We start from the raw sequence: 15,790 nt of genomic DNA, 5'->3' as shown, positions 1-15,790 counted from the left end.
ATTGGCATAAAATATATTTTAAACTCACAAATTTTGGAACTCATGCTGTTTGTACATTTTTAAAGCAAAGCCAGAGAAAGTTTAGAAAGTTTCTAAATGTTGCATTTATAGGCAAAATGTTAGTTTCTGTAGAAAAACTAATGGGTTTTCAATATTTTTCTTTGGTAAATGGGTTAAATAAATTAGAATTTTGGGTTTGGCCTTTTCTTTTTTTTGGTCATTGTTATCAATTAAGTTGGTCCCTTGCCTGGAGCAGCCAGAGTTGTTTACCCACAATGGCCATGAAATATCCAGTGCTTGATGGTGTAATTATCTCCTCATTGCCTGGTAATTCTTTTAAGGCTTTTTTTCTTTTTTTTTTTTTTTCCAGTGTGGCACAGCAGACAAGAAGAATCATCTGTCTCTCTCAGTCCAATCTTAAGAACTTCCTTACACTGTCCCCTCTTTCACATATGACAACTTTTAAATTGATGGATTAAGGCAGTGTCTATTTCAAAGACAGTATCAATGATTTTGTTTATTTTTTCAGTTACCTGAGCCACTGCAGTCCATGACCTGTACAAACACCTGCTCCCTACAGACATTACAGGATCTGAATTTTGTTTATTTGTTTGGTTGCATCACCTGTCAGATGCAGAAAATTCTACTGACAAGAGCATGGCATGTTCCATGCACCTCCCACCTCAACATTGTCTGATTCTGTTAGTGGTCTGGCTTTGATGAGAACTAGGTCTGAAAGCTATGAATATACTTCACTGGGCTAGAATGGGAGCAACACTATTTGGACAGAAATAGAACAAGCTGAAAGGTAACCATCCATGAAGAAAAAGGAAAACCCAGTTCTGCTGACAAGTGGGCAAGCCTGCTGTAGTATGCCAGAGATTTTATTAGCTTTTGATACTAACAAACACTTCTCATTAAGTTCCAAAAAAACAACTATATGCACCTTTCATTAAAAAACAAAACCCAGATTGCTCAACAGTATGTAAAAATAGAATTTACTGTAGTCAAAAGAGGCAGCCAGCTTATCTCCTCTTAGACACAGAAATTCTCTAAACACAAACAGGAACAAAACACACTTTCAGGTAAGATGTAAAGTGGCCAAGCACACAAAGACTTATCTTCATTGTTAAAGATTCAGGAAAGCTGCAGCACTGAGACTGGTTATGGCATACTCCTTTTCCCAGCTGGTAGGCAAATTTCTATTAGCCCCGATGTTTTTATGGCTTCCCAGATGTGCCCTGCTCTGCAGACACCAGGTCTCCTCCAGTTCCCCACTGCCATTCAACACAGGCACATCTTACCTTGCCTGTTCAAGGATTCAAAATTCCAGTCTGACAATCAGCCCAATAAGTGTTTCCAAGATGAAGCCTACACTTCCTATCAAAATACCAGCACACTTGGGTTTCTCTTACTATCTTGTCCCTTCTGTGCATTTTCAGAATCAACATATGAGAGGCTAAATTACTGCTAAGTTTCACAATTTAGTTTTTAAGTGAAGGTTTTATTTATTTTTAGAAAACAAAACCCAAAAGCCAAGATCTAAAGTGCTTCCTTGAGCTGCAGCAAACCTACAGCACAGCAAATGGGGTCAGAATCTGCTCCCAGCACTTAGGGAAGGTGAGAGATGTGTGACATTGCTGACTACACAACAAAGGCTCTTTTGAATTATTTACTACAGCAGAACTAACAAATCATCTGTGTGTAAAGCTGCAACACTGTTCCAAATACAGAAATGAAAAACTAGGGTCAAAACTGACAGGCTGGTATTGTCTTTTAAAATTGCTTAAAAATATATCTTCTTGCACTCCATAGTTCAATTTCCAAAAAAGTATTTCTACCTTAACCTTCAAACTTCAGTGAGAGACATTGCTCTTCCAAAACACAAAAACAGATTCTCAAAGCTGATGTTTTTCAGAACTAAAGAAGCATCTGCCAAGAAAAATTCCCACAGACATGGGCTAGATCTTCCTCAGTATTTTATTTAAAATGGGCAAAATGGTTTATGTTTAACATTGTTTTGGCCCCCCTCCCCATCTGGAACAGTTAATGAGGATAAAGGTAGCTCTTCTTTTTCTAAAAGGGTAAAAAAAAAGCCCCAAAAACTAAAGTGAAGCCATAAACATCTTATCTCTGCTTCAAATAAAATTCAAAAGCATGTAATTATTTTAACATACCAAAATTGATTGTTAAGGTAATTTCAGAACACTGAAAATGAGTAATCATCATTTTTCTTTTGAAAAAGAGTACAGTTTTTCTATATTTTACTCTTGATATAAATCTTAATAAATATTCATAGATAACTCCAGGACATCTCATTAACATGCTGTTCAACAAGCAGACCAAGAGCTGAATTAGGTGTTTAAAATAATTGTTATAAATGTATATTCTCAGAGTAACATGGAAATAACTGTAGCATGTTTTCTAGTGAAATATCAGATTTCTTTAAATATGGTAGCCAACAAATGCTACCACCTGGAACTAGGCTCCAAGGTTTGGTTCTAGTAGACAAAACAAGTGGAGAATTCCAGATGGGTTGACTTCCTTCTGTCCCCACTGCTCAGGTAAGAAGAGACTTGTTCCCAGAACCTCTGGAAACTGTTTGCTTTGCTTAGGCTGGGGTTCACCACTTTGCTTCCCAGATCAGCATCAGTAATTCCATCAGTTTTCACCCATGGGTTATAAAACACAGCCCAAACTGGATCAAATGATGTAATTTTCCTTATAATCATGCAGTGAGATCCTGGGACATCAGATCAGACAGTTTATTTCTGGAATACTTTTTATACCGGTCTAAAATAAGCTACCATTTAATCTTTCTTCAGTGCCTTTATTCCTTTCACCCTGTGACTCAGTGTCTTTTCATATTCTGCTTTTGTCAGGGATCTGCTCTGTCAGGTTCACACACATCTTTAGATCAATCTTCAGCTGCAAATCATACAACTTCTATTAACATTAATATTGCCATCCACAATCCTTCTTTTTTTATAAATTGGTGCTTAGCAAGCTTTTACTTTTGTGCAAGATTACCACAGTTTGTCATTCAATCAACACCAGTAAAAACAAACAAACCAGCCGTGAATGCTGAATCAAAACAATTCAAACTGAGGCATGATACCTCAATTTACAGTTGGAGATCAAGCAACAACTAAGATTCAGAGCTGCCAAGGAGAATTTATGCTAGGTTTCCTTTGCTGAAACTATGAATGATAAAAGTTTGGCCAAATTTCCCAAAGATTACATGAACATAGAGGGTCATTACTTTTGGTGCCCCTCCAAGACCCATATATACATTCAGTAAGTCGGCAAGCACAGGTTTACTTGACTATCTACATTTTATACTGGTAAATCTTTCACTCTATGTTATCTTCAAAATACTGATATGACAGATATCAATGGTACTGAACATTTTCTTCTGTGAAAAGCATAATAGTATGAACAAAGAGCAAGGAGGGGGATGTTGCATCCCAGGTGCGGGGGGAGGTGTTTCCTCACTAAATACTCCCACTGCTTCATAGTATTTTTGTGTCTTCTGCTTAAAAGAAGTCATTATCAAAAGTTGAGAATTTATAAAATGTTCATTCTTCAAACATATTCAGCATATCCTGACTTGTACCTTATAGATGTACAGTCATCTTCACTTACCATCAGATTAATTACTGACCAATTTTAGGGCAAGGTACTAAATATATTTCCATGTATATTTTGACAGCCTAAATTCATTTAATAACCTCAGCATGTGGATAGCTTGGCTTTTTGTAGTACGCAGCTCCAAAGAAGCTATTATGACCAGGCCTTTCATTTTTGTCAGAGAGAAAAAATCCAATTTATAAAATCATAAAGCTTTCATGGTGTTACATCAAACTGCTTTCTCATTTCACATAACAAAGCAGTTCAGGAACTCTGCACACAACTTTTACAGGCTGGGTCCTCTGATCCCTCTTGCTTTTTGTGCTTTAGTAAAGAAATCTGTCTCTAGGCTATCACATCTTGATGGCACAGAAACTGATTTAAAGGTTTCTGTAAACGTTACTTTCCTCCACCTGGATCAGAATTTTTGTATAATCAGGCAGTGCTGAAGGAAAACTTTGAAAGGACTCCAAACTTTACTAACAAAGGATGTACTTAGCTCACAGACAACTGTCCTAACTCCCACTGTCACTTAAGCTCCCTTGCAATGTTTAAAGAACAATAAGATGCATTTGAGCTTTTTAAGACACACACATCTTACGATTTTTAAGAAAACTTATAGCTACAGCAACTGGGGGTGGGGGTGTATATATATATATGTGTGTGTGTGTATATATATATATATTAGTTCGTACGTATACACGCTCTCACATTCTCTAGGTTAAAGACAGTAAACTCCAACAGTACATGCAATTTGACATCAGATTATGTACAATTCCAGTATTTTTGTTTTAAAATTAATATATGCATACCAGATCATCCTAGGTAAATTATAAATGGCTATAATACAGCTACAAAAGGTTCAAATGAAGTCTCACCCATCAGTGTTTCATCAGTTGACAGCTTCTGTCATACAGTTAAAAATATACATCTCACATAACATTTTCAACTGTGTGTGGTTTTCCTAACCAATAACTACAAACACAAGCCAGCTAACCACAATAAAAGTGAAGACTGAATTTTCAGTATACCAGCTATCTTACAGTAAGCAGGGGCCCAAACACATTCCCTGACTCAAACAAGGTAAAGTCAAGAAAAATTAGGACCATGAAAAGTAAGTGACCTCATATCTAAGAGGAGACTATGCAGTAAAAATAGTCGTATCCACAAAATGAGCCATAAATGTGGCAGCTTCTATTGGGTTCATAAAGAATTCCAAATATTTTCATGCTTCTTCATATTTTACACTGCCACCTAGTGTAGGCTGTATATTGATATATTCCAAGCTTCTGACTATTGCCACCTGTGGTATTCAAAACCAAAACAACTTCTATAAGAACAGCAGTCATCACTTGTGTTTGTCTTACTTGGAAACTCTCCGTTCCTAGTAGAAAATGTTGATGCTAGCCAGCTGAAACAAAATAGCAGAACTTAAAGTAATCTGACACTGACAGCAGGAAAGCCAAAAAAAAATTCCTAGAGTTAAAAATATATAATTCCTAATTGTTGTAACTCTATGGCTAAACAATTATCAAATATTAATCATTTGGAAAAATGTTTAATGTAGATTCACTGAGTGAAAATTAATGCAAGTTAAGCATCTGTGCTTATATAGAAACTTCAGAACAAATTGAACAATATTTTTCAATTGCAGGTCAGAACATTTACTTCAATGTTTACTTTTTTTTTTTTTCACCAGGTGTTTCTTCCTCATTTACATCCTCTGTCTTTATTGCAAGGTTCAATGGCTGGGTCACCATCTGATGATCCTTGTCACAGTACTCCTGTGGAAGAGCTGCTGTGCATGAATGCAGGGGAGTTTTCTTTACAATCCACTTTCCACACAAAGGCAACATCTTGGAATTCTCATTTCCAGCTAACCCAGAGAGGCTACACACCATGGTCATTCTACAAAAGCCACCAAGTTCTGTGTCATGACAGGCAGTAATACAGAAATTCCAGATACAGAAGAGCTCTATAGCTGCCTTTTGAAGGGGGAAAAAATAATACCCACCCCACACTCTTCCTTGGCTAAAGCAAAAAGGCACTTCTCAGACACTACAATTTCTAGATTATTCATTTGAAAAATTAATTGAAATTAATTATGATTAATTGAAAGTGCTATGGTTTTTAATTATATTTTTGAATATTTTAAAATATAGTTTTATATTTTATATTTATGCCATATTTTAAAACTATAAAAATAGGAGACTGAGGTTATTGTAAACGTCAAATGCAGTAACTCCTACTCTGTGTACCAAACCCTGTTTTCATTTACAGAACAATATGGAATAACCCAATAAAATTATTATTCAAAAATTACATTTCTATAGCAGAGAAAGTTATTTCATCTTAAAAAACTTATATTTACTGACAGCTGTTTTCTTTAGCCACTTACACAAACACAAAGCAAACAGAACCTGTTACTGCTGCCACAGAAGCACCGTACAACACCAGAGCTGATGCATTCTGCTTAATGCTCCATCTGCAGAAGATACCAAGCCATATTTAACACCTAGATTTTACACCCATTTGCATGTTCCTGAGCCATGTTCGTAACAGAAATATGTACCCTAGGTTTAGTGCATCTTACTAGCATTGCTATAGTACGCGAAGATCACACTTGAGAACGAAACAAACAACACACAAACTTAATCAGCTGTACATGAACAGCTGTCAAAATACAATAAAAGCTTATTCCCTCTAAGACTTTCTTCCTCTTAATTGCCCTTTACATGTCCACCTCTTACAGTCACATGAAAAAACAGGGTTTCGAAGCGTCTCATATTAAGAGATTTCACTCTATTTGCCAAAATAGTGTTTTTGCAGCAAGAAACTCCAATTGGCAAGAGTGCAGATAACAGAATGAAAGAAACTGATACAAAGGAAAGTGGTTCAGTTATTTATATATGTTAAGTTTAAGAGAAAGTTCCCCCCCAGACTGACTTTACTGCCATACTTGGGATAAATTTTCACTGGGGTCACGGTGAAATTTCGTAGAAACAGGATACAAAACAAAACAAAAGACATCCATCAAAAAAACACTGATGGATTTGATTTTTAATGCCATGGCACCCAGTAACAGAGCACAAACTTAGCCTGCCAGAGTGACCTTGATAAACAGCATCACATTTAACACTTTGACATGGTACTATATCAAGAAAACACCTTTAGCTTGAGTTTTCTTATGTATTTTCATTTAATAGAGCCTGTTTCAACATTAAAACAATCTAAAGGAACCTGTGGGGCAAATTCACTGACAAATAGGAAGACGCTTAGTTTGCCAGACTGAGACAAAAAGGCTTTTAACATTCAAACCAAATTTAAAACCTCATGTGCAGAGACAGCGCTGAAGCGACTGTAAAAAGATCACCCCACCCCAGTCTCTTTGGATTCTGAAGGGTGGCAAGTTCTTTAGACTTTGGATCTATAACACTTGAGAAGCAGAAATAATTCTACATTTCTTAAAATTCACACCAACTACACTGACACCAAACAATTCAAAACCCGTTACTGAAATAGGTAAGCAAATTTTATCATTATAAACCTCAAAACCCTACAGAATAAGCAGATACAGTTTGTCCTATTCACTCCCACTCAAGACAAATTAATAATCATAATATGTACAGCATAAGATGTTCACTTTTCAGTATGTCATTGCCAAAAAGGTACACAAGATTGGAAGACAGACAATATATCCTGACTCCTAACAGCAATTTTCATAGTAGAATGGACTGCTTAAATCTGATTTGCTCTTTGAGATCCTGTCCATATTTAGTTAATTTATGATGACAAAAAAAAAAAAAAAAAGGGGGAAAATCTTCCCCAAAAAGACCTGCTACAGACCTGGCCAAACCAACTGAATCTTCCTTTGCAGATTATGCAGAAAATGGACTAGAGAATTCTACATCAGTAGTTCATACTTTTTTTTTTTTCCTCTTCTAGCAAGCAGTAAAAGCACAGCTCTCCAAACACCAGGAAACTGAAATCCACAAACCTCAACCCCTCTTTAAAATGGTCAGCATGGATTTTGTATGAAGCCAAGCAAGTCTTTTTAATTAAAATCCTGTATGACTGTGAAGACATCTCTGAGCTGAAGTCCAGCACCACACTCAAACCTTGTGCAATCCAGCTGGCTTTTCACAGTCTGCCTCAGGTTTTCTGTAACATATCAACTACCCAGGACAGGAGAGCCTGAGAAGCTAACTGACCAGGTCCTTACTCAGCTGAGTTAAGGAAGAATTAGGAAGTCCCTTAAAAAAAATTTAAAAAAAAAATTTAAAAGAGCTAAATCAGCTGTGACTGCTGCTGGATAAAGAGATGGAGAAGTCAGGACAAATATGTAGTGAGATTGCCAGGTTTGCAGGTGAAATCAGGAAGTGTGGGGAGGGCCCCTAAACCCAGGGTAAGTAGTAGACAAGATCCAAGGCCTGATGAGGCCAGGACTGCCAACTCATCCCAAATAACATTTCACCCTTCCATCCAGCTCATGTTTTGACAATCAAAGTGAGACTTAGAAGTAAATTTAAAAATCCAGGGAAAAGTATTTCATAGAATTTGAGTTATATCAGCCCAGATTACTTCAAAGAAAGAATCCTTTCTCAAAACTGTAATAAATAACATTCACCATTCATCAATAATAACAATAAAATATTAGTGTAATACAAGATATTTAATAAGCCAACCAAAACTAGCCCTTCCTAAAAATTTCTCAGTCAGAGCATTTGACGTACAGGAAGATTTATGAAAATATAGGTTAGGGAGAGATATGTAGCTAACTGTGTTAGCTACAGTGTTTAAGATGTTTACCCAAGTGTTTAAGCATGAAGCCTCAAGTCATCAGAAGTTTTGAAGAAACTTTAGTGTTGGGAGTAACTGTCCACCTTCACATTTTTCTCGGTAAACGATCTTACTTCCTCATGTAAATCTGTTACATAAATTCAAAGAGTATTGTTTTCATATTTCTCTGCAGAAGTCATATGCTAAAAATATATATCCATAACAAGCTAAATAATTCAGCATACCTATCAATGCCACTGCTTTGCCTCCAAAAATTCACAGTGAATTTAGGCCTAGGCCTATTCAAACAATTACTTCACCTGCAGACTTTCTCACAGCCTCCATTCATTACTGTCAGCCAGCAGCACTGTCCTTTACAGGCTGACTTCCATGCTCCAGGCAGGTCTTCCACTCCTGGGTTTTTGTTGGAGTATCGGATTGTTGATTTTTTGGGTTTTTTTACAGTACAGTAGACTTTTAGGCATTAAGCAGAGTATTAATCTTGCATTTTTGGTTCACAAAACCTTCACTTAATGTGAAATCTTTCCGTCAGATCAGAAGATAAGGAGACTACAGATCATAAAGGAGGCTATGTAAGAGGTACTTGGATACACCTGCTCAAATGGATATACCTCAGGCTGAGGAAGACAGAGTTCTTTGATCAAAAAAACTAAAGCAGCCTCATGGATAAGTCTCTCCAGAGAAAGAGAAACCCGAGCAAAAGAAGGATCAGCTGCACTGCCAAGGTTTCAGGATCCCATGGAGAACAGGAACTTGAAGCTTCAGTCAGTTCAAGAAAAGTAAGTAAAAGAAAAGATGTACTTTCAAGAAAGATTTAATCTTATCTTGAGTGCTGTAGAAACCATCAGAAAGAGGAAGGGGAGAAAAAAAGCAAAAATAGGGCTCTGAAGTAGTAACACTGCCACATGCTGCCACTAACGCCATCAGGGCTGTAAAAATCTCACAGGACTAATTGCTGTTCATATTCATCTTGTGACTCGTATCCTAATTTTGGTGGAATTATCAATATGTGTGAAGTAAACAGCATTCAGTCCTGCATGGATACATACAGTAATTGGGGCTTACGTACACAAACACCATCCAATATACAGGTTCACAGAACAAAAAACCTGATATACTGCAGGGCTTTAAAGCTAGCTCAAATTTAATTAAGTAAAATAAAAACAACATTAAAAATAACCAAGTGACTAGAAAACTGCCTTTTTAAAGACTTCTATCACACTTGCAAATATTCATCTGAACAGAAGTTTTGTTAGTAACCAATTATTTACATACTTTTTCTTTGATACAGACCGAGAAAGAGACATTCTCCCCATCATTCTTGCTATGTAGGCATCATTAACATACAGAGAGTGCCTGTAAGCCAGTAAAGACTAAAAATATTCTCATCTTTGAGACTGAAAGTCAGATTTAAATGGCATACATATGGCCTGATTTTAGTATATCTATTTAACACATCATTAATGGGTAAATAAACAAGTAAATTTCTTCTGGCAAGGAAGATAAATGGAAACATAATTAGGCATCAGATGAAAACACAGCTCCACAAAGACTTGATCCTATTATTTCTATTTTGGATAAGGTACCGGGTTAGTTTTGGGGACCAAGGTGGACTCCCAAGCTCTGCCATCCACACTTCAAATTCTCTGTGTCATTTCAGAAAAAGAAAACACAGCTCTACTCGACTGTAGATCAGAAATGGAACATCATCCCCTACCCCACCTCCTCTGACTGATAAAATTTCAAGTTACAACTCTGCTCAACTTCATTATCTGGAATACCTTTCTTGTGGTTTCCATTAGGTCTCGGCAGACGCTGCTCTTTGCAAGATGGGGATGCTATAGCTCAATGACTCCACCAAATTAACCCTTAGCGTCACCCACAGAAGTCGCTACCTCACCCGAGTATTGCCAACTTTCGCAGGCGACACAAAACCTTTGCAGATAAGGTCCTCGAGATCTCCCGATACCCGTTCGGAAGAGCCACGATCACAGCTGCACGGGGGGGCCGGCACGGCGGCCAAGGCGACATCCAGGCTCCCGGCGGGCAACGCCGCCGCCGTCGGGAAAAACTAAGGGAGATCCCTGGCGCGTTCTAGCTAGAAGCTGTCCTGGCAGTTCGGGTCCCTCTGCCCTCCCAGTGATCCCTGGAGCGCGGACGGGCGGGCCGGGCAGGGGTCTCTGGGTCGGCCGGGCCACCTTCCTTCCCTCAGCGCCGGCGCCGAGGGGGCGCTGAGCGGCAAGCGCCCTCGGCGCACTCCAGCCCGGATCACCTCTCGCCCAGCGGCAACCGCGGCTCCCGGCAAACGCGCCTTCTTCCGCCGCCAGGGCTGCGCGCCCGGCGGGCTGTGACCTTAAGAAACTTGGTAAGGGAATAAAAGGGAGGGATCCTTTGCCGGATCCGATTCTCGGCTTCTAATCTCTCCTGACGCGCCGGAGCCCAAAGGGAAAACAAGGAAACAAAACCCTGGCCAGCATCAAGAGCCCCGCACCCCTCCCGAGCGGCGGTACCTGTCCGGCAGCGGGGAGGGCGCCGGCGGGGCGGCCGGCGCGGCACTTTCCCCCTCTGTGTGCGGAAGGCGCTCGGTGGCGGGCGAGCTGCTATTTATAGTCCGGAGCCTCCAGCAGCGCGACGGACGGCGAGAGGAAACGAAGAGCTGCGCGCCAGGGCAGCCAGAGCCGAGCCCGCCCGCCGCTCCGTTCTCCGCCCTGCTACCCGCCGGCAGGGACAGGCGCGACTGGCTCTGGGTACGGGCGCTGCTGCCCCGGCGCCGCCCTCGGGAGTCCCCTCCCAATGTCACCGCAAGCCGGCGGCGGCCCCGCAGGTAGCGAGAGTAGCCGCCTGCCGCCTCTCCGGTAGCCCTGCGGCCAGCAGGCAGCGCGGCGCGGCGCGGCTCGGCTCAGCCGCGCAGAGGTGACCCGCTACTGCTGCTGCTGGAGGAGGCGAGACCGACGCTGGGGTGTGGGAGGGAGACGCCGGCGCTTGCCATTCACCTCCTGCCGCCCAGAGGGAGCCCGGCCTCCGCGGCCGCCTCTGCCGGCGGCCGGGGGCTGGGAGGTGGTGGCGGGAGCTCACCCGGCCCGAGGGGACGGGCGGACCAGGCTCGGGTCGCTCCCGAGGAGGCCGGCGCCAGCTCGACCCTGGCTGGCAAGTTCCGCATCGGCATTTCCCGGGGCACTGTGGCTCAGGGGAAGGCAGCAGGACCGGTGGGAAACGCTAGTCCCTTCCCTGTCCCGGAGCTGGAAACCGAATCTCTCTAGAAGGCAAGCAAGCGGTTTCTCGGAGCCGCCGAGCCAGTTGCCTTCCAGCTCGAAACTCTGGGGGGTAGGCGATGAGGGTTGCCTGGTGCTGTCAGGGAGGAAGGTGGGAGCGCTACACGTCGCCTCTGGCCGGTGCTGCCGATCCAGTGTATGGTATCCATACACCCGGCCTTTTATTTATGGCATCTGAAAACTGGGTTTGTATGTATGGCAACAGAGGAATTAAGACAAATAATTTGCAAAGCATTTTGCTCACTTGATAATAATCTTTTTTTTTTTTAATTCAGTTTTTTTTTTTTCTACTTCTTTTGTAGTTAGATAAATTCTGGTATTTGAAGCTTCATTCAGTCCTTTTGAGACTACTTGTGCACTATTGCAGGACACCGTCTGGGATTTGAGCAGCATAACTCACTCCTACACCATCATTCTCCAAGCAACTTAATACAGATTAGATAGTTACATTAGCCTACTCAGTATCATTTGTTTCAGGGTTGGATTTAGTGTTTCCTGTGTTGTAATAACTGCAGTCATCTACAAGGTACCAGCACAAAGCCTTACAATGATCTATGCAAAACAAGACTGATTCAGCTTCAAGAGCTTGAAGTCAAAACAGAGATACAGAGATACAAAGCTGGGAGCAGAGACACAAAGATGGGAACTCAGCAAATAGCATTATAAGCAACAAAGAATTGAAAGGAAAACCCTGAGAAGGCACAAGAGATATTTGACCTTGTCCAAACATCTAAACAAAGTAATACCCAAAAATCTAGCTTGGTGGAACTACCCACTTATATAAAGCTACTCATGCATAAATGTTTGCAGAATAAGGCTTGTATTGAACAAATCATTGTAATGAAGTTAAACTACCTTTTCAAATCAGAGATTAGTCTTTGAGCATCGCTCATGAACAATATTTTGCTTCTCACAACAGGAGTTTTCTCACAATCTTCCTTGTTACATTTTTAATGTTCCATAATGTAACACATACCAGGAAAGATCCTGCTGTCACAGAAATTGGTAGCAGTAGACTCAGGTTGCCACCAATGACAATCTAGATGGTGAACAGGGAACTTGAAAAACTTGGCTATGTGCAATTAATGTGAATAGGTTGTTCCTTTCTCTGTGCTTCCTTAAGAACCAAATACTATGGGGGTTTAGTCTGTGGTTGCTTTTCAAATGAAAGCAATTCCAAACTTCTATATAAGTTCAGAACAGAGTACCGAGTCTATAAAATTGATGTTCTGTTAGATTTGGAAGGAAATGCAATGACAGACCCTGCTTTCTTTTTTCAGTAATAAAACCTTGACTTTGTATAGCACTGAGCTTTATTAAGAACAGTTACCAAAAATATGTCTTGAAGAACACTTTTTCTTGGGCAAGACTTTGTTGTACAGCCAGTCATACTGCAGACCACAGGAAGGAAAAAGGCTGATTTTTAGATTAGTCTTATGTTAAGACCCAAGATGTTACTAGAAAAAGGGTGTTCAGAAATCTGCCCTATGTCAGAATGGAAAAAAAAATATATTAGATAATCAGAGTTTCATCCAGCTCTGAAATGTTTTATAATGGATATATAGTCTAAAGCTCTCTTTTGTCATATAGTCAAAATTTTCAGAGCTTGAAAATATATTTAAGCATAAGAAATGGTATCTAATGCTCAAAAATACTAGCCTCAAAATGATTTTGAATCTTTTTCTATGCTCCCTACCTCTGAAAATCACATTTCCTAAAGTGCCTAGATATGGATTTAGGGTGTCTAACTGCATCCACTCAGGCTTGAAAATTTTAGCCTACCTCTACCTGTGCTTCATAATAAATGTATCAGAAAGCTTCAGGCAAGCTATAAAAGTATTCTCAAAAAAGCAATGCAGACTTCAGCCATTAGAAAACAAGACACCGACCTAACAAAATACTTGACTGTATAATTCAGCTCATTCTGGTATATGGAAAGTAGCATCTGAAGCACAGCTTTTAACAGACATCTGTAGTAGAAGGAGAAAAATTAATATGAAACACCTCCATATTATGGCAGTTTTATTATTAATATCTTTTCACTATTCCCCAATATTTTCCAAATCGATGTGCTTATTGCTCTGAAGTCTCCCTGTCTGCTATCTCCCCAACTCCTGCATATAACATCCTATGGTGCAACTCATAAATATGAAATATTTATCAGAAGTCTCTAACTTAGTGGAAAAGGGTAAGGATGAGATGAGAGGGGAAGAAAATAAATTAAATTGTGACGGACTTAAGACTTCCTAAGGGGACAACAAGGGGAGCTATTGGAGAATATCCCTGCTCTGCTAGCCAGAACCAATCTAACCAGATGTAATCTGGCTAGCAAGGTTTGCTATGCCCAGGCCAAGGCTTGGGATCAAAGACAAACAATAAATCATTGAAGAACTTCAAGATGAAGAAAAGAAGTAGGCCTGTCAGCAGCTGGAGTAGAAATTGTCTACTGGAGAAGCTGTAATTAGCAATCAAAATCTCCCAGTGCACAGGGGGAAATAACAAGGTTGATAGGAATTTACTAAATCTTCAAGGAAAGGCAAAAGTCTAAGCAAGAAGAAATGCAAATATTTATTGTTGTAGATCTTTGCACAGAGTACATTTTGATGGAGAGAAAGGGTTTGTTTTCAAGAAGCTCTTTTTGTGTTATCTTCAATTGGCGTTCAGTATAACAGTTTACCAAGGGAGAGGGCTAAATGTACACCAAACACAACTGGGGCTGTCATGCTAGCCTTGTTAAGAAGCAGGGCTGTGTCAGGCAGAGAAGTTAAATTTAGGCTCAGAATCACAGGGACTGAGGAGGATTCTAAAGCACACTGTATTCCCAAGCAATGAAATATCTTTGAAGGCAGAGTTAGGGTAAAAATTGAAGGCTGCTCATTCTCCAGACAGTTGAAATTAATTACTGCATGGGATAATTGCATTGCTTCTTCATACTACCCACAGTACAGCAAAGATTTTTGAATTTACACCAGCTTTTTAACTGCAAAGAACTAGGGAATCAAAAATTAAATCCTAATGAAAGCATAAACCTGTCCTCCATCAGTGCAGGATCACTTCCACCCCTTAAAGTCATCTCTTGCTGGAACCAACAACCTGCCTGAAACCAAAGGATGCTTCTGATACTGAAAATAAACCTAAAGCATCAAATGAAAATCAGCAAAAACCACATCCTAGCAGGACTGAACTTGACTGGTAGGGCTTCCTGCATAACAGTGTCACTCTAGATTACTGCACAAAATTGAAATTCTTGCACTGTCAGACTCTCGACAGAATTAGTGACCGTAAACTTCAGTTTAGCTCTCAGTGCCTCACACTTTGTTGCTTACGCTGATGGTGGACATATGGCAGAAAGCTACCTTGATAACCTAAATATTGCAAGTTATACCAAACCTACATATTGCAATGCAGCTACAGAATGACTGCAGAAGAAGTAAGAAGACGATGACCTAGGTTCTGCAGGGGAACTGCAAACCATGACTTACTGAAGAAATCGAAGCCTTGATTATTCAAGCAGGTTATTCTGTGTGGGCAATAGATTGCACCAGTGGCTCCACCGAGGCCTGTGCAGACCAGTGTCAACATCAAACAACTTGCAGGATCAACACCCACCAGAGGAAGAGCTGTGTAACTAATAACACTGAGGTGAAACTGAAAACTGAGAAAAATACCTTACTACCAAATATAGAAGAAAGCAATGTCAAAGGAAAACACTTCCTTGTCTGAAATGATCACAGACTTTTCATCAAAATACATGGAGGAAAACCAATACAGGACCGCTAGAGAAAGCACTGCAGAGAGAGTATCACACTGTGTACTAAATAAAAGAGGGGAGTAGGTCAAATAATAAAAAATCCCATACCAAAATTATGTCTTATGCTGCCTAGATTGTACCTCCTGCTGAAAGGTAAATGAATTTGTTTTCTTTACATTTTGGCAATATTTACTGTGTTGGTTGTACAAGTAGGGAATGATTGTAACACAGTAACCCTAATGTTTTTCTGCACGTTGGCTAAAACATGCAACTATTTATCATCAATCTAAAGAATAACTTCACTTCTTGCCCCACTGCCAGGAAAAAAACAGTTGTA

This window comes from Anomalospiza imberbis, chromosome 4 (assembly GCF_031753505.1).
Source record: "Anomalospiza imberbis isolate Cuckoo-Finch-1a 21T00152 chromosome 4, ASM3175350v1, whole genome shotgun sequence".
NCBI classification, from domain to species: Eukaryota; Metazoa; Chordata; class Aves; order Passeriformes; family Viduidae; genus Anomalospiza; species Anomalospiza imberbis.
This window is presented reverse-complemented; position numbering follows the sequence as displayed.